The sequence below is a fragment of the Xyrauchen texanus genome, chromosome 5, assembly GCF_025860055.1.
Source record: "Xyrauchen texanus isolate HMW12.3.18 chromosome 5, RBS_HiC_50CHRs, whole genome shotgun sequence".
In the NCBI taxonomy this organism is placed as follows: Eukaryota; Metazoa; Chordata; class Actinopteri; order Cypriniformes; family Catostomidae; genus Xyrauchen; species Xyrauchen texanus.
Genome location: NC_068280.1, coordinates 46,015,254 through 46,042,244, shown reverse-complemented (window position 1 = coordinate 46,042,244; position 26,991 = coordinate 46,015,254). Strand labels below are relative to the sequence as shown.

Genomic DNA, 26,991 nt, shown 5'->3' with positions numbered 1-26,991 from the left:
CCCAAGCTCGTCTATAGGCTGCAGCAGTTGCCGCAGAGCAACCTATGAGCTAGCTAGCTAGCCCGCTCAAGGTCTGCAGCTGCCGCACTGCGTTGACAATGGATACAAAAATTAAGGATAATTTTTTGGCTTCAATATCTCAGAAAAGATGAATCTTTCCCGTAGCGTAAGCTAGCTTACGCAATACGAGAGAACCTCTCGTAAGAGAACAGACATTTTAGGCGACGCGCAAGTAAACCGGAAAAAGATATGCCAACTTCTGGTGACAGCGGAAGTTCGTCACTACGCTTGTGCACGTAGGCTATTCAGTACTTCACAGTTCACAGACTTTGTAATGTGTTTTAGCAATACATTTGTAACATTTATAATGTGTTTAGATTTTTTTTTATTGCCTTTACAGGGACTTTAACACTTTCTTAAACATTTGTACAGGTCATAATTGCAAATGAATCCCTTACCTGTAAAAGGTAAAATAAATAGAGGTTGGAAAAAATGCAAAGACATAAATGAAATTTCTGCGCAACTGTGAAACCAGAGGATAATTTAGCTTTTTCATTGAGTTTATCCTTCACGTCAAAACAGGGATTTTCATGTTTATGATAGATATCACCATGGTTGCAAATTAATAAAAAAAAATATAAAGTATACCCAAGATTTTGGCCATGTTGCAGATGTCTTTCACTGTCCACTGATAGTCAGGCATTGGCGAAAAGTCTAACTTCATCAATTTATTCTGCTAAATTGTTCATACCATGAATTAAATATCTATTTTAAAACCTAATCAGAATCAGAAAGATATTTATTGCCAAGTAAGTTTTACAAAAGGAATTCTTTTTGGTTTATTGGTGCATGTCTCAAATGTGCATCAATCAAAGAAATGTAAACAATTTGTGCATAAAATAATTCAATATATTTTACATATATTACTGTATAATCGCTTCAGAGTTTCAAAGTAATTTAAATGTAATTTCCTAAACCTTACCTTATCATGGAATCAAGAGTCAAGAATCTGTTATAAACCCTAATGGCTTTGGAGCAAAAAATAATAATAGCCAACATGGCTGGTCGATTTTGAGAGTAGAAATCCTTGTATTTCAAAGCGGCTTGCCTCCAGCCAGCCGCGGTCCATTAGACGGAGGCAACCGCCAGAGAAAATGAAGCAGTCGGCCCGCCAGCTGTTCGCTGGCGGCATCTCGCAAGAAATGGGAGTGACGAATTCGGCGGCAAACGTTTCATCCCCGCCAGTGGGACGCACCTATAGCCGACAGCTTAGGGTCGGCGGCAAAAAGAAGCCGTGCGGATATTTTTTGCTATCTGGGTAATAGTTACAGCAGGTAAAGCCAACATTCAGATTGAATGACATGATATACCTTCTCTTTGACCTTCTTGCTAGAATAGACCTTCTGTAGATTATTTTTCACCAGTGGGCATGCATCATCCACTTTGGTCATTACAATAACTTGAGGAATCCCTACAGAAATTGCACAGAGTTTAAGTTACATTGTGTAAGTGGTTAATATTAGGTCTAAAGGATTTTGATATATTCCTATGTTTGTACTTTGTTTAAAGGTTTTACCCTTATCACTGATTCTCTGATGGATGATCTTCAGCTTCTCAATAAGTTTATCATCCGTGAACTGGACTGTATCTCCAGCTATGATGTAAACCAGGCAGAAAGCCTGATCAGAGAGGTAAGGGTCACTGTTGTACTGTTGATCCTTGTGAGTGAGTGGGATCTGGTCGAACTAGTACAATGAAGACAAAGTATGTAAAACATCAGCCATATTGTACACATTACAAATACACTCACCTAAAGGATTATTAGGAACACCATACTAATACTGTGTTTGACCCCCTTTCGCCTTCAGAACTGCCTTAATTCTACGTGGCATTGATTCAACAAGGTGCTGAAAGCATTCTTTAGAAATGTTGGCCCATATTGATAGGATAGCATCTTGCAGTTGATAGAGATTTGTGGGATGCACATCCAGGGCACGAAGCTCCTGTTCCACCACATCCCAAAGATGCTCTATTGGGTTGAGATCTGGTGACTGTGGGGGCCATTTTAGTACAGTGAACTCATTGTCATGTTCAAGAAACCAATTTGAAATGATTCGAGCTTTGTGACATGGTGCATTATCCTGCTGGAAGTAGCCATCAGAGGATGGGTACATGGTGGCCATAAAGGGATGGACATGGTCAGAAACAATGCTCAGGTAGGCCGTGGCATTTAAACGATGCCCAATTGGCACTAAGGGGCCTAAAGTGTGCCAAGAAAACATCCCCCACACCATTACACCACCACCACCAGCCTGCACAGTGGTAACAAGGCATGATGGATCCATGTTCTCATTCTGTTTACGCCAAATTCTGACTCTACCATCTGAATGTCTCAACAGAAATCGAGACTCATCAGACCAGGCAACATTTTTCCAGTCTTCAACGGTCCAATTTTGGTAAGCTCTTGCAAATTGTAGCCTCTTTTTCCTATTTGTAGTGGAGATGAGTGGTACCCGGTGGGGTCTTCTGCTGTTGTAGCCCATCCGCCTCAAGGTTGTGCGTGTTGTGGCTTCACAAATGCTTTGCTGCATACCTCGGTTGTAACTAGTGGTTATTTCAGGCAAAGTTGCTCTTCTATCAGCTTGAATCAGTCGGCCCATTCTCCTCTGACCTCTAGCATCAACAAGGCATTTTCGCCCACAGGACTGCAGCATACTGGATGTTTTTTTCCTTTTCACACCATTCTTTGTAAACCCTAGAAATGGTTGTGCGTGAAAATCCCAGTAACTGAGCAGATTGTGAAATACTCAGACCGGCCCGTCTGGCACCAACAACCATGCCACGCTCAAAATTGCTTAAATCACCTTTCTTTCCCATTCTGACATTCAGTTTGGAGTTCAGGAGATTGTCTTGACCAGGACCACACCCCTAAATGCATTGAAGCAACTGCCATGTGATTGGTTGATTAGATAATTGCATTAATGAGAAATTGAACAGGTGTTCCTAATAATCCTTTAGGTGAGTGTAGTATCTTAACATTTTATTTTCCTAATTAATGTAGTGGTTTATTACTTTATAGCCATCCTTCACATGGCCAAATACGGCATTAATGATGTCATCTGGTTGTGACCCAGCCAACATTCCAGGTTCTAATCCCATGATATCTTTAAAGACAAAGGGCAATGTTTTTTCCCACTTCTGATGGGGTATCCTTTGAGCTACAAACCAAGACCAAAAATACAGAAGCATAAATATGTGTGAACAATTTCCAAGCAATCTTTATTTAGACAAATGCTCACAATACTTTCAAAAATAGAAGTCTGTGTGTCAACTGTATATTTAGTGAAAAAACAATGTACTGAAATTTTTCCTTATACCTCATTGTTGGCTCCCCAGAAAAATCCTGAATGAAACAGATACGTTTCCCTTCCTTTATACCCGTATGTCTGGGGCGGGACATAAAATTCTGTCTGCCAATTTCTCATTGGCCTTTTCTCATAGATCAGAGATGCAAAAGGCGCTCAAGAGAGACCCCTAGTGTCGCTTCTTCGTTGTGTCGAAGAAGCGACACTAGGGGTCCAATTTAAATCACGCTATGCGCTGAGCCGTGTACGTGTACTGCTGACACAGGAACGGCAGATATTTTAGGTGCCAAAGCGACCGGCTGTGTCAGGCTTCACGTACCCTTCCCCAACACCCCATAAAATCATCAATGCCTTCTGGTTCTTTACCCCCGACAGGGGGAACAAGGCAACATGCCAAGCATGGGAGCAGGCCACGCCATCCGCGCCTATTCTCTCTCTATGTTTTTCACATAGTTAAAGTGGCGACCAGGGGCCAGTGGGAACTGCCCAAGGGAGATGCGGGTCCGCTCACAAAGGGACCGCACCACACAGGGGAGAAGTCCACGTAGGAGCCTGACCTGTGGAGCACCTATTCCAGTACAGGGTAGATTGAGTACCCGCATTGGATTTGGTCGGCGAATTCCTCCGCTGAATTTGCGTACCAGAGGGCTAAGGAGGAGTCATTAAGTGAGCCAAGTTAGTGGGATGTCTTGGGATAAGAGCGCACGATTTTACCTCAGCAGAGGGAAAGTGCACTAGGTGCAAGCGATCCACCCAGTCAGTTTGTCAGCGTGTTACCGAGTTCTACCGGCTCGGACCTGAGAAAACAAGGGACTCAACCGACTCAACCCTGAGATTGTAAAATCTCTGAAAGGTATTTGGTGTTGCCCAACCCGCTGCTCTACATATGTCTGCTAGGGAGGTGCCCCTGGCCAGTGCCAGGGCAACGCTTGCAGGTTCACTACCTGGTCCCTGAAGGGAGTGGTAGGAACCTTGGGCATGTAGCCCGGTCGCAGTCTTAGGATCACATGAGTGTCTGCCGGACCAATCTGCAGGTAAGTGTCGCTGACAGAGAACGCTTGCAGGTCCCCGACCCTCTTGATGGAGGCGAGTGCGATCAGGAGGGCCGTCTTTAGGGAGAGGGCCCTGAGTCCGACTGATTGTAGCGCCTCAAGTGGGGGTCTCTGAAGGCCCGAGAGGACCACTAGGAGATCCCAGGAGGGGAACCATCTTGGCCGGGAGGGATTTAACCTCCGGACGCCTCTTAGGAACCTGATAATTAAGTCGTGCTTACCCAAAGACTTGCAGTCTACTGTGTCGATATTTTCTAAATAAAAAAGCTCTCATTTCAGAGAGAGAATTTTACCAATAAGTTACCAGAACAGTTAGTAAGGGCCATTCACTAGCAGTGATAGCACTAGCATTCACTAGGAGGTGGTTTGTGGTCCTGTCCCGAAATATTTTAATAGTGCTCCTGAGGAGAAGAAGGAAATTATACATACAAAAAATGGATGGAAGGAGCATTAAAATGAACCCTCTGGGGTCTGAGGGTGTTTTGGGCCCTGGAGAAGTTTTGAGATGCCTTGACATTTATGCTTTTTTCAGTTGCTTAAAAACATATTAATGGCTAATGTCTGATAACACTGTAGGACTACAATAATACGTGTGCAACATGTATGTACATGTTTGTATTTTTGAGAAAATAAAGTTTATGCTTGGTTTTTGAAAAAACAAAAAATGTAAGTCATTGAAATAAGGCCATTAAACACATACTCAACATTTGTCCACAAGACTTTTGAGAACTGGATCTTGTAGCCTAGTGTTTTGCAACAAAATTATGTGAAAACCATCCTGATCACTCATTCATACAAAACAATATAGTCCTTTAACTTTTATAAGACACATAGTGTTAGAAAGGCGAGGAGGCGTGGATAATCATGAATTTTAATATGATTCACAGCTGAGGAGACAAAGACCCTCCCCTGGGCCTATCAATGAGGAATGTGACTGAGAGAGAATGAATGTGAGGAGACTTAATGATCACAATAAAGTTTAAGTTAAAACAAGTAATCTGACTATACATTTTCTTTACATAAAGACTTTACTTAGACCTACACTACAGTTTAAAATGTTTAGATTAGTAAGATTTTTTATGTTTTTAAAAGAAGTCTCTTCTGCTCACCAAGGCTGTTATTTGATCCAAAATAGAGCAAAAACAGTGATATTGTGAAATATTTTTTACAATTTAAAACAACTGTTTTCTATTTGAATATTGTAAAATGCAATTTGTGATCAAAGCTGAATTTTCAGCATCATTTCTGCAGTCTTCATTGTCACATGATCCTTCAGAAATCATTATAAGATGCTGATTTTCTAATATGGGCATATTTAAAGTGCATTTTACTCATTTAACCTGAACACATATTTGCAAGCATAAACACAAGTTAAAATATAATATAAAAATTTAGCCGAAAAAACATTTTAAATTGAACTAAAACTTGCTTATTAGGACATATTTCAAATTTCAATACTCTGAATCTTGGCTGGCAATTCTGGAAACAGTCCCACTAGTAAAATATGTACATGTTTATATAAAATAGCATGTCAACTAACATAGCTTTGTTTCATACAGATTACATTGCAGGATATTTTAAATGTTCATATTTTAAATTGCTTTAAATTTGAATTGTTTTATTTAAAAGTAGACATTTTAAGCTTTATTTAGACGTATGTGTCATGTTTGTGTGATAAGTATTTGCGGAGTTTCAGTTCATTTTTGTAACGTGTTTCAGAAATATGCTTGCGGAGACAGAGACGACTGTATTTTCTTTATTTTACAAAAGCACACAGTTTTGTTGTTATTTTGAGTTTACACAAATAAAAGTAGACCCTTTATAGTCTCTAATGATGTCTTACAGTTCTGTATGCCCAAAAATTACGGAGTATTTTAAGTTGTTTCCACTGTATTGATGAATAAATGCAGCACACAAAAAGTAGCAAACAATATTAAAAGAGGCCATGCTTCTGGCATGCACTATCGTCTGATTTGGGAAAACAGCATTTCTCTGATCCAGGTAGGTACGTTCGCTTCATGATGACTGGATGTCTGTTACCTAGCTACTGCTCCTGGCAGTTGACAAACGGAAACAGCAGAGTGCTGCGCGCATCATCCTCTCGGCACCCACACAATTTAAAATCCTCCATCCTAGTTCCAAAACTAGGTTTAAGAAATTGAGAAAAATATAAGAAACTAAACATTGATATGGTTGTGTGTTTTGTTGATTAAAGTAATTGATGGGCAGAAAATAAAATAACTGGGGATGTTGGGGGGGCCCCGAACCAATCGCGGGGCCCTAAACAAATGTTTAGTTTGTTTATTGGGTCGGGCCGGCCCTTTACAATATCTGTGTACATGTGATATTGTGCTTTCCACAAAAATCATCATCACTGAGAAAATTCCCTTCCCCATCCATAATGTGTACAATAGACCAGACACCTTTATCCATCCAATCACAAAAAAACCCCCACAGATTTCCAATTAATGAGGATACACCTATTATTCCACAAACAGCAACTATGTGGGGAAAAACTGTGTTTGTATAACATCTTCCAATATAAAAATACCTGACTATGGAAAGACGATAGTTTGCATTTTAATTTTGAAGGCTCAAAGTCACACCTCAAAAGGAAACCAAGGCCCCCAAAAGATTATACAATTTTAGAAGAAAAACAAGACCAAACCGATTGATCATTTCTAAGGAAAGTTTGGAGCCCCTTCAAATTGAGAGTCCCATTCATAACATCGAAATCAACTATATTCAACCCACCCTCACTGATTGGCTTCACTAAATATCCCTTTCTTATATAATGGTGTTTGTTTTACTGAAGTTGATTAATATATTTTGTTCACCTGCCAGAGATACATAAAGAGTATGCTGGATAAATTAGCCTAGAAATAGCTTTAGTTTTCTCTATGATAATTCTACCAAAAATAGAAATATCCCTTTGTACCCTGTTCCTCATGTGACCAGCCCTCAGCTAAGTTTCTCTCTAGTAGCAGGTTTCTCTTTGTTTCTCAGTTTTGTGGAAGCTCGGCTTACCCAGTTTATTTGTACCTTTTTGACCCTTGTGTCTCTTTTGTTTATCAGTTTTGTGGAAGCTTGGCTTTCCCACTTTATTTGTACTTTGTAACTCTCTACAATTAAAAGATTATGTTTTTGGGAAGAAACACAAGTATCCAGACTCTTTCCTTTTCTGCTCTTGGGTTCAACTATCGTGGAATTAGCTCAGTGGTAGAACACCATACACTTGAAAACGACAGACCCGGGCTTGATCCCAGCCTACGGCAGCCCTGCCACAATTGTATTAAGTTTAATTCCATCTGCTTCTGTTTTCTACTCTTTTGTATAGCAGACTCAATTGAAAGTACCCTTAAAGTACTCCCACATCCTCCCATTAGATGTTAAAGTGATGTCATCCTTAATCTAAATAATCACATTTCTTATTATCTTGCTAAATCTTTATCCCTTAAAAGGTCTGCATTAAACTTCCAATAGTCTTTTCTAGGATTATTTCTAATTGCTGAAGTCAAGATTAACTAAACAAGACAGTGGTCTGTCAATGATGCACCGGATATTGAAACATCAGTGACATCTTCAGAGTATCCATCAGTAATAAGCCAAAAATGGATCCGTGACTTAGAGGATCCATTAGGCCTGACCCACAAATACTGACCTAAGATTAGAATACCTAATTCTCCAAATATCTTTAAGGGAATTTGTCCTGCAGAACTCCTGAATAATGTTATTAAAATGGTATAACTAGAAGGAGATCTATCCATTCATCAGGTGGCAAGTTAAAATCATCTCCAATTAGTATTTGTGCATTGTTTTGTCCATTACAACTATAATCATAAACATGAACTAAAATAAGAAAAATACCTTCATTATAAACCACCACAGCAAGCCAATGCCCATTAAGATCACACTGAAATTCTCAACAGTCCCAGGACAGTTGTTAAGGCATATTGCGACACTTGCTGACCGAATGGAGCCAAGACTCAACAAAATTACAGGCTCAAATCACAGCAGCGGCATCTAGTAGCGGCACTTCCGGTGTCATGCTCAGATGCCTTTGACTTTACGTAATGTGCAGCTGTTTGTGGCTGGTGCCACTGAATTTAAACGGCATGTGCCGCTGTTTATGGATGATGCTAGTGAGTTTACGAGGCAGATGCCGCTATGAAAACTGTATTCCCAGTGATGAGAGAATAACGTCTGTGATACGTTAATGTTAAGAACTGACTATAAGGTACTATCAAGCAATTATGATAAAAAAAATAAAAGGTCTAACAGTGGTATTTTGATTGTATCACACCTATAAATACAATATGATCATATTAAAATGGTATTTTTCTATTGTCATACTTAATATTATTTTATAAGAAGTTTTTTATTGCTATTATTTACAGGATGAGGTTCCTAAATGCAGGTAATATTACAAACCTTTTCATTACCACAACCAATTCAAGGAGAGCTACTTTTTTTGTCCTAAAATTTGATTTGCTGTTCATATAGGTTACATTATTATTCAAATGCATTAAAAACTCACCAGAATGCAGGAAGTATCTCTGATACATTTTCTTGGGAAAAAGTCAAACAAAAAGTACAAATAGCTATAAAAGCTAAGTCCACTGTACTTGTGCTTCTGGACATCAGGTAATATTCTCCCCATGGTTTGAGCCTTATTGTGATGACTGTCAGCAACTGACAAAGGACAACGCTGCCACTGACCTGCCTCTTTGGGGCAGCTGCCAATAAATTGTTCATTCTATGAATAGGCTGATATCTTCATAATAAAATATGCAGTGTTATACTACTGTCTTTGAAATGCTATTAATTCTCAAGTGTTTAAACATTATCATACAGATCTACATTAATGCTATGCCCTTTACTTTTTCAATCTTATTTTTTCCAGCAGGTCTAGGGCCACAACCTGCAACGCCATCTACAGGTACATTAGATAAAGAGAGGCTTTAGGCCTTGCTGTTGTGTGTATTACAGTTAGGATAAAACAGGAAAAAGAGCACACACCAGTTCTGTATGATGTTATTGCTTTAGCTTCCAGTTATTCTGTCTATTTTAAGATCTTAATATCTGTCTTTAAGTCATGTACTTTCCCCCAGGATTTATAATTGATATACTGCCAAAATATGTTTCTTGTAGAGCCCTTGGATCCACAGACTTGCTGATCACACTGACAACACATCAGACAAATGTGAACCCACCTTCTGCATAACTCTTTAATGCAATCTCCTTTTGCATAAACCCTTAGACGCTACTAATTTAACTACATGTTTCAGTAGTTTGACAGTAGCTCAGCTGCTTATAGAGAAGCTTTTTCAGTAGCAAATTACTTTTTCCAGCAAGTAGCGGTGTAGCGTGACCAAACGGTACATCATGTTGGTCATATTATAACTGATAGCCTTCCTTATTGCGTAGAAGCCACATTTTTACTTGCAAAACGTCAGGGGAACAGGCAGCATATTTCTGTCATCTTCTTCTTTTGTAACGTCAGATCACAAACAAAAATAGTGAAATACCGCCATCTACTGAGAGCTTATTTCAGCTCATTTGGATAAGAAGAGATTGTCTGATGGTTATGTAAAGCCAGCAACCACAGTTTGTTTACTTTAACAAGACATACAGGGGCAGATAAATCTGAAAATGATAAAAGAACACCATTTTATTCTTCTATGTAACAAATAATGTTTCAGACACTTTGTTCTTAATAGATCACACAACAGCATATTTACCTTTAGTATTTAAATAAAATAATTAAAATAGTTATTATTGCCTTTTGAGGGATTTTGTTTCTGTTCTAAATATGTTTATTTCACTTCTCATCATCTGTGCATTATTGGGAGCAGCGACTGGATTTGTATTATAATATTATAAATATACAGTATATATTATTATAATAATTACTATCATTCAGATCTATTTGATTTCTCCATTTCTTAGCATTTTAATTAACTATTATTTCCATTTAAAATTAATAAAATGATTGGTAAAATAAATAATTTATGACATGAATTATTATGCAACAATTTTTCATCTTTTTTCACTAAGGAGACAATTTTTACATTTTTGGTTGATTTTTGCATTTTTTCGAAAGAGCCATTCCACAAACAAATAATTTACTATTTTAAAAAACAATGTTTTTCAATAAAATTAAATTTTTATATTGCATAGACTACTCAAAAACAAACAAATATGCAAAAATTAATAGGTAACATTTTGCAATATGGAATTGAGTACACGTGTTTGTGCGGATTTCCATAAAATTTATTTTACAATTGTTCATGAAAAATTTAACTTTGCTTTTGGGCTGAGTGATATGTAAAACATATTTTAATTATAATTGCATTTAAATTATGGTGAAATCCGATTATATAGTCAACCCCGAAGGTCGGTGAATATTTTCACTTTATTGATTTTGCTTTAAAAATGACATACATTTATTGAAACACGACAAATGTAAAAGACTTCTAAATTCAAATTGCACTTTAAACGAAACAAAAAAGCAATTAAAATAACAAAGTGATTAAAAAATCTTATATGTAACCACCTCCGCAAATCACCATCTCCAACGACCCCATTTGCCATCAAGCAAGTATCAGTAGGGCAACAGGTTCTCAGATAAATTACATTATTCTTCCAAAACGTATTCAGTTGAATGAAACAGAGAAAAACGTGTGATAATGCGCTTGCTCCACGAGACAGGGACACAACAAACAGCAAATCAAACACAAGCACTAACGGCTTTTCTTTTGACTGTTATTAAAAATATAATAAAGTGTGTTTCTTCAAGCGTGTCTTTTTGACTAACAGCATTTCCTGTCATGTGTCACTCCGAGAGGTCTTACATGTCATCCACCTGTTAGGTGAGCAAAATTACTCAAACATGAAATATATTTGGATGAGGAGCTGGCGAACTGGTTTGAGCCTTGTCGCATTTTGTGGGTGGCTGGTGATATCACACACTGGATGAACATAAAAAATAATTAACGTTCATAAAATCGCTTGTAGAAAATACTCTTAACAGCTAAGATCAATATTTATTGGGAAACAGGTCCGGGTATCGTTCGTTCATTTGTTTTTGCTTTCATAAAACGAGAAAACAACTCCTTTTTTCGTTTTTTCGTTTTTTTTTTGAAAAACGAAAAAACTAAATTATGACTTGATTTTTGGTTTTCCCGTTCTTGCACGGAAATCAGAAAAACGACTTGATATTCCGATTTTCCCCTGTGGGTGGGGCTAAATCTGATTGGCAGGATATGCATTCATTGTTTTTCAAATTAAGAGTTTTCCAAACACTGTATTTGTTAGCCTGTAAAATTAATAGTCTATAGGCCTATGCATGCTATTTGTCACCCAATTATTTGGCTTCACTGACTGAAAAAATCTATTGAAATAGCCTAAATGTAAACATGTTCACGCATTGAAGTTGTCACGGTGGTTATCAGACAAAAGGCTGAATGGAGAGAAGGCCCTTCTTATAGTTTATATTGCATTCCATCGCAATATAGGTTACTTTTGCCGTCCCTATACTCCTGCTCACTACAGTTTTGAGGATGCCTTTCAAGACAGTCATTGGCAAACACCTCTACAGTAGTCAACCAAAATGCGTATTATCGCCGCAGAAAAAATAAACCAGTCGCATTTCAAGTCATTCGCGAAATGACCGCCAGGTGGCGCAAATGGATATTGTGCAAAACAGCAGCAATTGCCGCATTTTGAAATGTAAGTGGGGTTAATGTCAATTAACAGTAAAGATGAAATACTACAACTATGGTAAACAGAATAAAACATTTTTAGCCCAGACAAATAGAAAAAATAGAGACAAGAACAATATATAGCCTATATATTTCATATTGTAGGCCTATCTTGACGTCGGTTGGCGACATAAGCCTATTCCCCGGGCCGGGGAGCAGCGCGATAACAAAAAAAATCTAATAAACAAACAAAAATAAATTAGGTGCAATTAAGCTGATATTTTTTTACTATTCTATTGAGGAATGAAACGAATGAAGAGCGCTTCTCGCTCATGTGAGCGAACACACACTGGAGAAACGAACGTTTGGGCATTTCTCAGTGAGTACACTCATGGCCGAGTGGTAGAACTTACGTTACGATCATGACACGGGTTCAAATCCCGAGCAAACACAGCAATTTTTATATTAGCCTATTAATGCATTTAATACCATATTATTAATGCAGAGATTTGTCTAGTTCTAAAACTGTTACAGCATATAGTTTTTTGCTCATATAATAAAATTACCATATACTTCCATTTTACACTAAGGAACAAATATTATCCAACAGAATGACTTTACATTTGTATAATAATTTCAAAAGCAGTTCTATATTAAAAAAGCTACTTCACCAATAGACTATATCAAATATATAAAAATAAGTAACAACTGTTACACTTTTGAATCATGAATTAATAATCTCATAGGCCTACAAATATCCACATTTGTCATCTGAAATGTAGGGTAGCTTTCACTAAGATGTTATTGAAATTATATTTCCAATATGCATGGAAACACTTACAGAAATTTTAGCTTGTTACATGCATTTATTTTGATTAAGTAAATCGTTGAAACATCAGATAATCAATAAAACATGAACAATTTTTAGGCAAATCTTTTTGTTGTGTTTATTAGACACATCAACGCATTTTTGAAAGGTGTGCCATTGTAGTTCACTGCCTCATCAAAAAGAACAGAAATGTCAGGCCACTGTTCTGTGAAGTGCTGTTCCACACTGGCTCTGTCCTCTACTGATGTGATGGGATTACTGCCAAACATGGACAACCTGGTCAGAGTTGACCCAACTTCTTGATGATACATATCTGCTGCAACAGAGGCATTTGGCAGAAACACTTCATCAATCTTGGCTCTGCATCCACCCTCAGCCAGGCGATTTGGTACTCCTCTGCCTGAAATTTTGACCATCATTAAGTTTTGTTTTGTAGAAAGCCTTTCTAAAAATTTAATTTCGTTTTGTATCATTTGTATCTTATTTTTAATCAATGTTTTATCAACCAATTGCCTGGATTTAATAAATAAGAAGCAAATATAGCAGACAATATAATCAGGACATGGAGGCGCCGGCAAGATTGCATTGCTCGTGAACTGGAGCTCATCTTATAAATGAACCGAAACTCGGCGTTTAAGCTGCCTCACAGACACCAGAAATATATAGAAAGCTTAAAAATGTCTAATTTTAAACGAAACAATTCAAAACGAAAAGAAACCGACTAGCCTACTCTCTGCTTATGTCTAATCCGAAATGTGCATTTCTCTATGCGCGTTAACTACTGCGGTCAATATTGCAGCCGACACATACACTAACAATTAAAATGTCTCCTTGCTATATTTGAAACATTCATAATCATTACTTTTGCCGGTTCCTTGTGACAGCTTTTGCGTTATTGGCAGCGTCACCCTCTGGTTACACGGCGTCACCACCGAATCGCACCGAAAACATCGGGACTTTTTTAGACAATAATCGCACGACCTATTCGATATTCTATAATTAAATCAACAAATCGAATATTCGAAAATCGTGACTCATCCCTACTGCTTTATTAATGTATTCAGTGTAAAACAAGGACACCCCCACACAAATGTGGCTTTTTGTTAATGACTGTCCTACTACAGGATTTAACACAGAGTAACAGCTCACTACCAGTTACAAAAGACACTGTAACAGTCTGTCACATGCAATTCTAGTTGCATTTTTCATCAATTAATTTCTTAAATTATCCATTGACTATGTTCTGGCCAGCCATCTAGTGTCAAAAATATTTTTTGGCCCGATGCCAACCTTACTTGTCGACCCCTGGAATAAAGGAATCAACTCCCTCATTAGAGACTTGCCGCCACCTAATGGCGGTGTTAGTTTCATATAGTTAAAAAGTAGACGTTTCATTTTTTTTTCCAATAATTTCATATTTCTACATACAATTTTTTACATTTAAAACATTAATCTCTTAACATAATTTATGCAATTATAATTTGCTGTGTATGTGTAAATCCATATGACACAGGCTAAACAGCCTGGGTCAATCTCAATCCAAAATCTCAATCCAAAAATGTATTATATTGATACCGACTTCCTTTTATTTGGTCATAGTAACCATACACCAAACACAGTGTCTTTGCATTCTGATTGAATTTGTTGACTAAATTTAAGAATCTGACATAAGAGGACAGATGACAATCCTGCATTATATTGTATTATAATGACGATGTAATATAGCACTAAACTTTGACTATAGCCTGCATGTGGCATATTACTAGGAACCTCAAAGCATATTTATGTGTATGTGCATACAGGCCATAAATAACAAATAGACATTATAAAAAATATATTATTCATAAGAATTTAAGTTAATAAAAACATCTAAAACAAAGAATAAATGTATTATTTAAATTTGTATAATGACAACTGTCAGTGCGTGAACAGGCTTTTAGGCTTGAATTTAGGCTATTTCAATAGATTTTTTCAGTCAGTGAAGCCAAATAATTGGGTGACAAATAGCATGCATATAGACTATTAATTTTACAGGCTAACAAATACAGTGTTTGGAAAACTCTTAATTTGAAAAACAATGAATGCATATCCTGCCAATCAGATTTAGCCCCACCCACAGGGGAAAATCGGAATATCAAGTCGTTTTTCTGATTTCCGTGCAAGAACGGGAAAACCAAAAATCAAGTCATAATTTAGTTTTTTCGTTTTTCAAAAAAAACGAAAAAACGAAAAAAGGAGTTGTTTTCTCGTTTTTTCGTTTTTATATATGAAAGCAAAAACAAATGAACGAACGATACCCGGACCCATTTCAAACCTTGTTCACCAGGAGTAGACTGTATGACAAATTCGGGAGAAGGGAAATCAAAACTGTGTCACTGACTTCAAGTTTTGCAATTGCACACATACAGGAAAATGTCCCTTTTGGCAGTACATGCCAAGCAAGCCTGCGAGATATGGGCAGCATTTGATGCCAACAATAGCTATGCTTGGAAATTACAAGTTGTAACTAACTCTAAGGAAAGTGTAAATAAGATAATCATTTCAGAGCTTTATTTTATTAATGTTCTCCGTTAATATTACGAGTCTTTTATTTTGGCGCATCCTAGTGGAACGTTAATTTCGCATCTAAAAAGGTGAGACTAGTTAGTAAGACGCACCCACGGAAGTAAGGAGGAAAAATATAGCTCTTAAAGGATAATTTAAGCACCTAGCCAGAACGGGAACAAGGTATTGTGTGTTTAACTTGTTTAATGTTTATATGTTGGTTAATCCATTCAACTGTGAAGAAGTGTTTGAATGTATTATTATCTCTCGTGCCATGTGAAGTCAAGCTAACGTAAGTTTTTTTACGCTACACGGATAACGTCACTAAAGGGTCTTTATAAATGACTGTTTGTACGGTTAATTTGGCCTTCGGGTAATGTTTATGTTCGTAAGAGCTAATTTTATGTTATTTATCTGTCCCGTAGCTCTTACGTTGTTTCAAGAAGAAAGGTTGTAATGAAAGGAAAGTAGATTTGTGTTTAACCAAGGCTGACGGCTGAACATAAATAAAGGCTTCTGGAAACATCAGTACGGTTCACCATTGCCTGGCTGGGGGTTTGCTACACAAGTCTACACAGGAAAACCTCCTGGAGGTGCATCAGACAACTTTTTTTACTTCATGTGCACTAGGAGAAGAACTGCTGAAAAGAACTTAGGTAAAGTTGGTTTTATATTGCACATTCGCACATTCGCGGACTTCCGCGTTCAGTAACTCGTGAACTAAACGTTGTTGCTCACATATAACTACAGATAAAACACCAGAAGCTACAACATAAATTTCCTCAAAACGATCTTTCCTTCGCACTGTACAAAATACATTGATCTCTATGCGAAGGCTGCTAAGAAGGGACCATCTGCAAAGTGCAAACCCGAAGGAAAGCTCGTTTTGAGGCGATTAAAATATTAAAACAATGTTATTTGTGTAGTAACAATATTCAGCTCACGAGATATTGAACGCGGAACTCCGCAAATATGCGAAGCGAATATAAAAAGCAACTTACCCAAGTTGCAGACTTGATCATGTAGGACCTTCAGGACCACATAGCCTACGTGGACAGCACCATGAACATAGTCAAGTTTTAAAAAAAAACCCAACCAGGGTAAAAATAGTTTCAGGTTTGATATTTGCTGCGTATTCACCTAGACTGCTTTAGTGTACTTTTGTGTAGGCTATTGTACATACAGTACGCAAAAAATTTTTATGTAAAAGTTACAGTAATTCACCAAAGGGATTTTTTCATGTTCCAAAGGTTGTAGTATGTTCCTACTGACCAGACTGACTTACTACAGGTGGAATTTTGACAGTACCTCCCTTACTGTACGTTCAGTATACAAATATTAATTAAAAAAAAATTACAGTAATTCCCCTAAAGTGTTTTTTCCTGTTCCAAAGGCTGTAGTGCTTTCCTATTGACCATACTGACTTACTACAGGTGAAATTTTCACAATAACTCCCTTACTGTACGTACTGAAGGGTTGGGGTCAGAATCCCCTGTCTCTTCAATTTAATTATATATATATCCTTTTTATATATATCCTTTTGAATGATTACTTTATTCTTATTAAAAATTCAACAATCAATATCCTAATCATTTCTGTATTCATTTTCTTTTAGGTGCATTCCAGTGTGTGCCCTTGGGTTATGTTCACATGCAAGGGGCCTTTTGATGATAATTGTCTTGGGATTCAGAGAGCGTCGAGAGAGACTCTGTACTCATGTATTGCATATATATTATGTATATATTGTAAGTAAATCAAAATCAAATAATTTACAAGCTTTTAACTTCATGAGGTGCAATGGCAAGGTATCATAACACCGGAGACGTCCTTGGTGAATCTGCCTCTGGCTGGACATTCCTTTACAGTCCTTTTTAAAGTCCATCAACTTTTGACATGTTCAGAAATCCCCTCCTGGAAACTCCCTCTGCATACATTCAGTCTTTTACAGCCAATTGGTCAAACATAAAATCTTGAACTGTCATTATTTCTGGAAGACCCCTTAGGACTTTTGCATATAAAACTCTTTGTCTCTTTGTCCTCTTTTTCTGGACCTTTCCATCATCGCTGTATCTTCTGTATCTCGTCCGCAACACATAGACGGTAATGATGGCATTTTTCTCCTTTCTTTTGCAAAGCTCTTTCTAATACATTTTCAACTCCTCTCTACTCTGCCACCATCATCTGCTTAATAAATGCTTACAACATTCAGTGTAGTATGTTTTTCTTTATAAACCATTTTCATAATAAAAATCTTTATAAAACAAGTTGAGGTGTTTTTCTTAATAAACTATTTTCTCAATATATGGTTACAATGATTATTAATACAAGTGTTTTACAGTAAACACATTCTTAATAAATTGTTTAACAACTACTTATGGTACCTTTCATTATAAAACCAATTTTTATTAGTTACAATTGTGGTTTACTATGACCCATAAATACTTCATATACCAAAAGCCATGATTAGAATACAATAATTGCATATTTCACAACAATATCCACATATCTGCATCTATATATCTGTCTTAGTTGACTTGTATAAGTTTGAGGGTCAATTTATACATAATTTCACCTTAATTTCATTAAGTGAACATCTCATGTGTATTTCTTTAGGGAGTGGAGTAAAGGGGCATATTATCTTTCCTGCTTTCCTGGAGTGAAATGTTTTATCAGCCTGTTAAGGTGGACTGCTCTTCTGATAATTAGCTCAGGCCTTCTTCAGCCTCGAAGAGAACTGTTGTTTGTCTGTGTGTGTGTGTGCGTTTGATATTCTTTGCAGGTTCTGAACTTTGTGATATAGCCTAAAACATTCTCGGACCCTGGAAGAAGGTCACCACGGACTTAAATCTCGGAAATGGACGACAAATATTCTGATTAACGGCGATATACCCACTTATCTATCAAAAATGTATTATTGTTTAGACTTTATGTTGTCTTAGCCAATCAGAAGTAAACGATTATGTAATGCATGTCCTTGGAAAAGGTATAATTGTGTGAGATTTGTTTGTAAGGTAGAGATGGCTTGCGACCTCCTCGTGACTTTGACGCTGGCTTTACCAATTTAACTGCAAACTATTCTTCAGTAAAATTGTACTTATTTGATTGAATTTCACGACTCCTGGTCTTCTTTCATCATATTATCTGGTCCTGGGTCTTACAACTGTACCCCCCCAAACCGTACAATTATCAAATAATTTTTTCCTGTTCCAATGGCTGTAGTGCTTTCCTATTGACCAGACTGACTTACTACAGGTGAAATTTTGACAATAACTCCCTTACTGTACATACAATAAACTAATAAGTTCAAGAAAACATTACTGTAATTCCCCTAAAGTATTTTTTCCTGTTCCAATGGCTGTAGTGCTTTCCTAGTGATCAGACTGACTTACTACAGGTGAAATTTTCACAATAACTCCCTTACTGTACATACAATAAACTAATAAGTTCAAGAAAACATTACTGTAATTCCCCTAAAGTATTTTTTCCTGTTCCAATGGCTGTAGTGCTTTCCTAGTGATCAGACTGACTTACTACAGGTGGAATTTTCACAATAACTCCCTTACTGTACAATTATCAAATATATTTATGTAATAAACATTATTACATGTGTTTATTACATATGTTTATGTAATAAACTGTAATTCCCCTATAGTGTTTTTTTATATTTATATTCCAATGGCTGTAGTGCTTTCCTAGTGATCAGACTGACTTACCACAGGTGAAATTTTGACAATAACTCCCTTACAGTACGTACAATAAACTAATAAGTTCAAGAAAACATTACTGTAATTCCCCTAAAGTATTTTTTCCTGTTCCAATGGCTGTAGTGCTTTCCTAGTGATCAGACTGACTTACTACAGGTGGAATTTTCACAATAACTCCCTTACTGTACAATTATCAAATATATTTATGTAATAAACATTATTACATGTGTTTATTACATATGTTTATGTAATAAACTGTAATTCCCCTATAGTGTTTTTTTATATTTATATTCCAATGGTTGTAGTGCTTTCCTAGTGATCAGACTGACTTACTACATGTTGAATACTGCCAATACCTACCTTACTGTAAGTATATTACAATCATATTATTCTGAAGAAATTATTCTATTTTCACCTTTTTTCATGTTCCAGAGGTTATAGCATGTTCCTAGTGATCACTCTACTCAATTAACTTTGATCAATGTATTAGGTAAAAGTATGTATTATAACTGCTGTTCCTTGTACAACACATTTCTTTCATTGATTAAAGAAATTCAGATACTTTAGATTAATCATATTTTCAACGTTATAAATAAGCAACACCCTTATTGTAATGATTCAAGTTAAGTTTTTGTTATGAAGTCCTGAAGAAGTGGATTCTGGAATACAGGATAATGTATGACATTCAGTACCACGGACAGTAATATTTCTGCAGGACTGTAAACATCAATCAATGTACATGAATTGTGTTATTGTTAAAGTTCCATGTTAAACACAGATGTCATACAACAGGAAAACATAAAATAGAGTTTAGCCATTCTTTTTATTGAACACCTGGAGAACACTGTTACACACTCTTTATCACAGATAAAAACAGAAAAACAGAGGTGAATAAAACAGCAAGACATGGGCTGTAGTATGTTCTGTAGGGTCCAGACAAGATGATCCAACTTGCTTTGTAGCAGTCGTCTCGATGCTTTTCAAAACCTTTTGAAATAAATCATATGTCATTATTAAAACCACCACACTTACACAGTTCTTTTTCATTTTTTTTCTCAAATAAATAAATAAATATAAACGGTTGTAAAATGAAGCAATTAACTATGTTCAGGAGATTAAACATGATTTTCCTTTCTACAGTCTGGATTGTTACCAAATTACAGTTCATGTACAGATTCATTCATTATTATTTCATAAACACATTTCTAAACACCATCATTATAATGCAGGTTTTGTTGCTAAAGGACATTCTATAGCATCAGAACACATAATGTGAGAGATATTTGCCAGTAGGCTACAGTTGGCTAAAATGTAGTTGTCTGTTTGCACACGATGAAAAACAATATTAACTTTTTAGACGGTCCCTATCTTGGTTACGACACACATTGAATATTCATCTCTAAAGTACATGCTTAAAAATATACTTGCCCATTTTGATCGATTGTAAAAAATGTTGTAGTTCACAACCTTTGTTGTCAATATCATGTAGCTGCTTCGAATCTGAAAAAAAAAAAATTGCTTTATTGACTATTTAATTGAAAAAGTTCTTTAACGCGAATGTGCGAATGTGCGAATATAAAACCAACTTTACCTAAGTCTGAAAAGAAAGCTTACAATGCTGGGCACAGTATGAAAAAACAAGCCAGAGCTTCGAAAACAGCTTGTTCAGACTAAAGGAAGGGAGACAACATCGTCCATCTTTGCATTCATTGACACTACTACACTTGTCTCCTACAGCCCCCCCAAAAATGAAAATGTCCTCCTGATGAGCACATTGCACATAAATACATCTTTGAGCACCGGAGATGACAAAAAACCAGACATGGTGTTAGATTACAATTACACAAAAGGAGAGGTAGACAACCTGTACAAAGTGGTTGCCACATATAGCTGTCAACGAAGTACCGCTTGTTTGCCCCAGGCAATATTCTTCAATATCCTGGATATCAGTGCATATAATGCATTTGTGATATGGTGTGCCATCAACAACGAGTGGTGTGGTGGCAAAATGAACCAGAGAAGAATATTCTTGGAGCAGCTAGGATATGCCATGCTGAGGCCTCACATTGACAGGAGAGAGCGCCTTCCTAGGTCACTTTTTGCTGCATCCACTGTGAGGGAGATTCAAAGTTGGCCTGAAACAATCACTTCTCCAGCAGCTGTTGGAAAATGTGGACATTGCCAGGTCTGCTTTAGACAAAATGATTCAAAGACTACTAAAACATGTCTGAAATGTCACAAGTATTTGTGTACAGCACACGCACAATTATCTGTTCCTCTTGCATCTGAAGTGAGACTATTTTGGTTTTCACCATTAGAATAATACAGTATCAAGAATTTTGTGGTGTGACAGTTGTATTATATGTTATATATGTATATAGAGGGAATAAAAGAAAAACTCTTTGAATATCAACAGTTCAAGATATAAAGTGGTATTGGCGAAATCTATTACAGAGAGCACATCAGTTATCAGTGTTAGTCTTAGGTAACAGTAATATGTGCCTGTTATTTCTCACTAGCACTAGGGAACAGAGGCTGTGTCTGGCTGCCCTGTTGCCTGGAGGATATTGTAAATTTGCACATTGTTGCTCTGCCTAGTGAGTGTGTGGAAAAAAGCACTTGCATTTTTTTGTCATATATATATATATATATATATATATATATATATATATATATATATATATATATATATATATATACCTTTTTTATTTATTTTGTGTAATCAAAAGTAAAGGTTATTTTTAGATTTTTTTTTTTTTTCTGAAACGTGCCCTTGAAATTTGCCTGAAATGTACTTTTGGCTGTCCTGTTGCCCAGACGATGTGTATATACTGTCAATTTGAACATAGTTAGTTTGCCTAGTTAGTGAGTGTATAGTAACAAAAAGCACATTTACTAATATTTTTTTTTAAAACAACGATATCTGACTGACCCCAGATTGACCCCAAATATAAATAATGTTACTATTTTGGAAAATAAAATTCTGTGATTTTTTTTTTCTTCCTTCAATCAAAAGGGATATTTATATTTGTTTAATACCATATATAAAACATATACAGCTATAGTTTTTCATTATTTTGTGTAAATTAAGAAATTATATGGTTATTTCTGTATTTAGTTGCTTTTCTGAAATGCACATTCCTACATCAGTAAATGTAAGAGTTAATGATACACTTATTTCTATTCTTTTATCAGTTCAATAAGATCAGGATAAATGGAAAGGGATATTTAAGCAGGAAAAAGGTTTATTTCATAATAATAATTTTCACACTTTAATCATTGGGGTAGCAGTGACCCCAAACAACGATGAAGTGAAGCAAATCTCAACAGAACATAAGGGTTAAAGACACTTGAACCCAACAGAACCTTATCAGACAGCATATTCACAGTGCAGTATTGATCATAATAACTTGTACACATTATAACTCTTCTCTATGTGATATAGTGGTGCCAAAGAAGAATTTAATTCTTTATCCCATGCTTTATATATATAGTATTTAGTACTAGTCTTCAGCGTATGATCACAACAGCAACGACAGCAGACTAGATTAAACTCGATATGCAAGACGTGCATTTTGTGAAGCTGATCAAGGCAAAGGTAGTAACAGATTACTTTTTTGATTTCTCGAGTTCAGTCATGCTGAATTTTCATTACATAATTTATCATTTGCTATTTGTACAATCTGTGTGAGTGCCCTCAGAAGCAGTACATCGATGTCACTGGCTGTATCAATTTCTTCATGGTAGTTCTTCACAGGGAAGATGTGGCTCATCGGGACACCAATAAGGATACTGCACTCCTCCATCTGGAGAACAACAAATACATAATTATTATTTGTAAGGCTCTTTGGTGAAAACATGCAGTGTTGAGTTGACTTTGTGTTCAGACTGTACTAAAAGTAGTAAGTTCTTATCTGCAGGAAATTAAAACAAAGTAGAAAAAACAAAGTAGTAACAGTTGTGTTTGAAGTGATCTTAGTCACTTGCTATTATGTGTCGCAAACAGTTTCAATAATAATTCAAAACCAAGGATTCCAAAAATAACTGAATTTATGACCATAAAGTTCTCTACAGCTAAAAATGACAGAACTGTTTTACATTTTATAATTACCTTTGTTTTGATCTTCTTGCTAGTGTAGATTTTCTTTACATTTCCTTTGACCAGTGGACATATTTCATCCACCCTTGTCATAATGATCACCTGAGGAATATCTAACAAACATGACCTTTAAATGTAACTGATTATACGACGTGTAATGCAACTCAAGTCATGATGAATGAGCCTTAAATATGGCTGGACTGATGAGAACTTGCAAAATTACATTACTCAAGTTTTGAAGTATTTCTGAGTAGAGATAAGAGAGATTACATTCTTTGAATTTGGGGATTTTTGGAATCAAAAGGTAAACTTATAGTTAGTGTACATTATAGACAATTTTGCCTAAATAGAACATTTTTTAAATCTTTACCATAGTGAACTTTATTCGAAAGATTAGTGCTGTTACACTTACCTAGTTCACTGGCCTTTTTCCTAATATCCACCATCTTTTTAATCACTTCCGGCTTTTGTCTTGACACCTTATCAGCTGCCATGATGTAAACCAGGCAGAATGTCTGCTCGTGAACTTCTGGGTCACATCTGAAGCCTTCATCTCCATCAGAAACAGGGTTTACTGGATTGAACTAAATGAATGAGAAAAAGGTGCAAAACTAAGAGGAATAACAAATCGAGAACTGCTACAAAATTCTTCTGATCTGACTGTTTGAATTACATTTGACTTTTGTCTGCCAGTTCAAATATAGCAAAGTATACAGGAAAATTTCCTCACTTTGTATCCTTCTTTTAAGAGGCCCTTAAGTGCTTTGACAATGTCATCTGGGTGTGCACCATGTGATTCTTTAGCCTCTAAGCCCATGATGTCATTGAAGACAAAAGGCAGAACAGACTGGCCACTTCTAATGTAAACGGTTCTGTACTGTAAGATAAATGCAGAAATGTGAATTTAAATTTAAACAAAGCTTAAAACTAAAACTGAAACAAGCATGCATATTTATGTGCTTGACCAATGAAACTACCATTGTAGTCCGATAACCTTTCATTTATGTTAAAGAGCAAAACCAGTTTTATCCACACACCTGCTATCATAAGAACACACAAGAAATTCCAGAGGCAACCAATAATTGTAATTTCTTTATATACACATCATGTGAAGTAGCTTAGCATGCTGCTTTAGCCTTGTAGCTTGTAGTGAAGCTACTTTCTTTACAGACAGCTTTCAGACCAGATTAGATAATTTTTTCAATAGAGAAGTTGGAAATTTAGCTAGCAACGGTGTTTGAGTATCTTGCCCAGCACAATATATAATTATATTATATAAATATTTACAGTATAATTTGTAAACCAATATAACCATCTTTTACATTTTAATATTAATTCATGTGTGCTCAAATGTTTATATACTTACTATTTTTGTGAAAGATGTTCCAGATGTTGCATCAGCAAGAGCCTCAGTGGTGATTCTTTCTTGGAAAGCACTATTGACTGAATTGATGAAGCTGGACTTTCCTGCTCCAACTTCCCCAATTACCAAGATCCGGACATACTTAACATTTGGATTGCTCAGCTGAAACTCCATCAGGGTTTTCTTCAGATGTTCTCTATCTCTGTTCAAAAGGGGTCCTTTCTTACGGCAATATAATGTGCAACAATCTATCCATCCGTCCATCCAGTCATTCATCTCTCTCTCTCTCTCTCTCTCTCTCTCTCTCTCTAAATATTTCCCCCCTCCCCCACTTACTCCCAGGGCGTGGTCCTCCATGGTGCAACATATTCTGTGAGATGAAAAGAGTGTGGTATATTGGCTACTGTATGTATAATAATGTATACAAAAAAAGCCAAATTTTAGTGTGTCAGTCGATTACATTTTTTAATCATGATTAATCACATACATTTTTTTAGTTTATCGCATGAATCGCAGATTTTGAAAGTGCGCATATTTGAGACTATATATACATATTTTCTTGTCAAAGTGCATTTATTTTCATCTTAGGGAAAAAAAAGAAAAGAAAACACATGTAACATTATAACGCTTTACTAATATTTTCCAAACAAAGCGTTCCAAAAGAAATGCACTAAAATAGCACCAATTCAAGCAACATTAAATATTTCCCAAAGTCTAAGTGGGAGGTTGACAAATAGAATGAACTAGTTGCCCCATGGGTTGCATATTAATTGCAATTTGCCGGTAGACCGTGACTGTCCGAAACTGCGTTCATGATTCGTGTCAGAGTCTGAACGTCAATGTCATCACCACAATAACGGCTTATTCTTCATTTTGGTGTTAGATAAGACTTGATTTGCATCTGTGATAATTATATTGTGCCATCTGGACTTGTTTTGTACATCTAATATCACTATTATCAGTAACATTCTGACATTCTTTTATTTTCAGAGATAACAACCTCTGTGGCTCTATCATAGGAGAGTATTTCGACAGCACCACACACATGTCAATGGGACCGCCGCATTATGCTATTTATGATAAGCTTGTAGGCTCCGTTAGTAGAAGGACTCTTCGCTGTGTCTGTTTGTGAAGGGTGTGTCAGTGTAATGACTTCAGAAGCACACATTACAAAGATTTCACACAAGTATTTATGCCGTATTAATGTTAAATGTGTTAATCACGATTAAGGAAAATTTACGCGTTAAACGTTTTAAATTAATCGCATGCTCTAACGTGTTAATTCTGACAGCCCTAACAAACATACAATAGAAAACTAAAGGAATATTCAATTTCTTTAAAGTAGAAGAAAAATATTGAAATAAATATCTTTGACTTCATTTTGACGAGTTCATTATGTCTACTGAATAGATATGGAAATAAATAGCTAGCTACATGTAAAAATAAGTGTATAATAAATTAATTTAAGAATAAATGAAACCCATTATTTCAGATATTAATTAATAAAGGAATGTGTGTGTGTGTATATATATATATATATATATATATATATACAGTGGTTAAATTGGCTTTTGTAGGGAGGGGGAGCCCTTATTTACCGTGAATGGTCATCATTCAAAATCCCGCCGTAAAATGACTTAGGGTTTTTACACCAATGGGGCTCTTTTTCCAGTATTAATGTGTAAGGTAGGGTTGAGTAGTTATTCAAACAAAGACAAATACTTTACAATTCACTTATTTTATTATTATTTTTTATCTTGAATGTTAACAGGCAGGCAACGGATTTCAACGGAACATGTTTGAAAATATTGCAAGCCAGAGACGAATATGTAGCTAAATGTATTTTTTATTTGTACAATTTAGAAACGTTGAAGTCCCTTCGCACCTGTATGTTAATGTAACTCTTGCAGTAATTATTTATCATATTCATGCAGCCTGTGTTATTCTGTTGAGTGTTGAAAACCATCGAGGAGAAACGCATCATGACACTTTTAGCATGTAAACGGGTAAAGAAAAAAAGAAAGAGTAAACTCGCCCGCTTTGCAAGAAACATTAAACGTTCTATAAAGTTTTTTTATTATTATTAGTAAAACTGAATAATAAATTAACAGGGAAGTAGAGTTGGAAAAAAAATATAATCTCCGCCTTTATTGAGTTTTGTAATGCCTGATAGAAAAGTATCTATCTTTGAGAGCAATATAATACTTTAGGCAATTGCAGAATAGTCCCATTAGTCACAGATACACTTCAGAAAATTGAGTACACAACTATTTCTGGCCTTAAAAGTTACAAAAACCAAATCAATGCAGAACATTGTATCACAAAAGCATTA

At 36.1% G+C, this 26,991-nt stretch overlaps 1 protein-coding gene and 1 long non-coding RNA gene across 2 annotated transcripts in view; one reads left to right on the top strand and one right to left on the bottom strand.

The window, feature by feature from the left end:
- Positions 1-26,991, bottom strand: part of LOC127643596 (interferon-induced protein 44-like) — an 88,503-nt gene that overhangs the window by 19,934 nt on the left and 41,578 nt on the right. The gene's annotated exons all lie outside the window — the stretch shown is intronic.
- On the top strand, positions 15,577-17,791 carry LOC127643603 (uncharacterized). Its single transcript, XR_007970539.1, has 3 exons — positions 15,577-15,676; positions 15,919-16,149; positions 17,109-17,791. It is a non-coding gene; the product is annotated as an uncharacterized LOC127643603 (long non-coding RNA).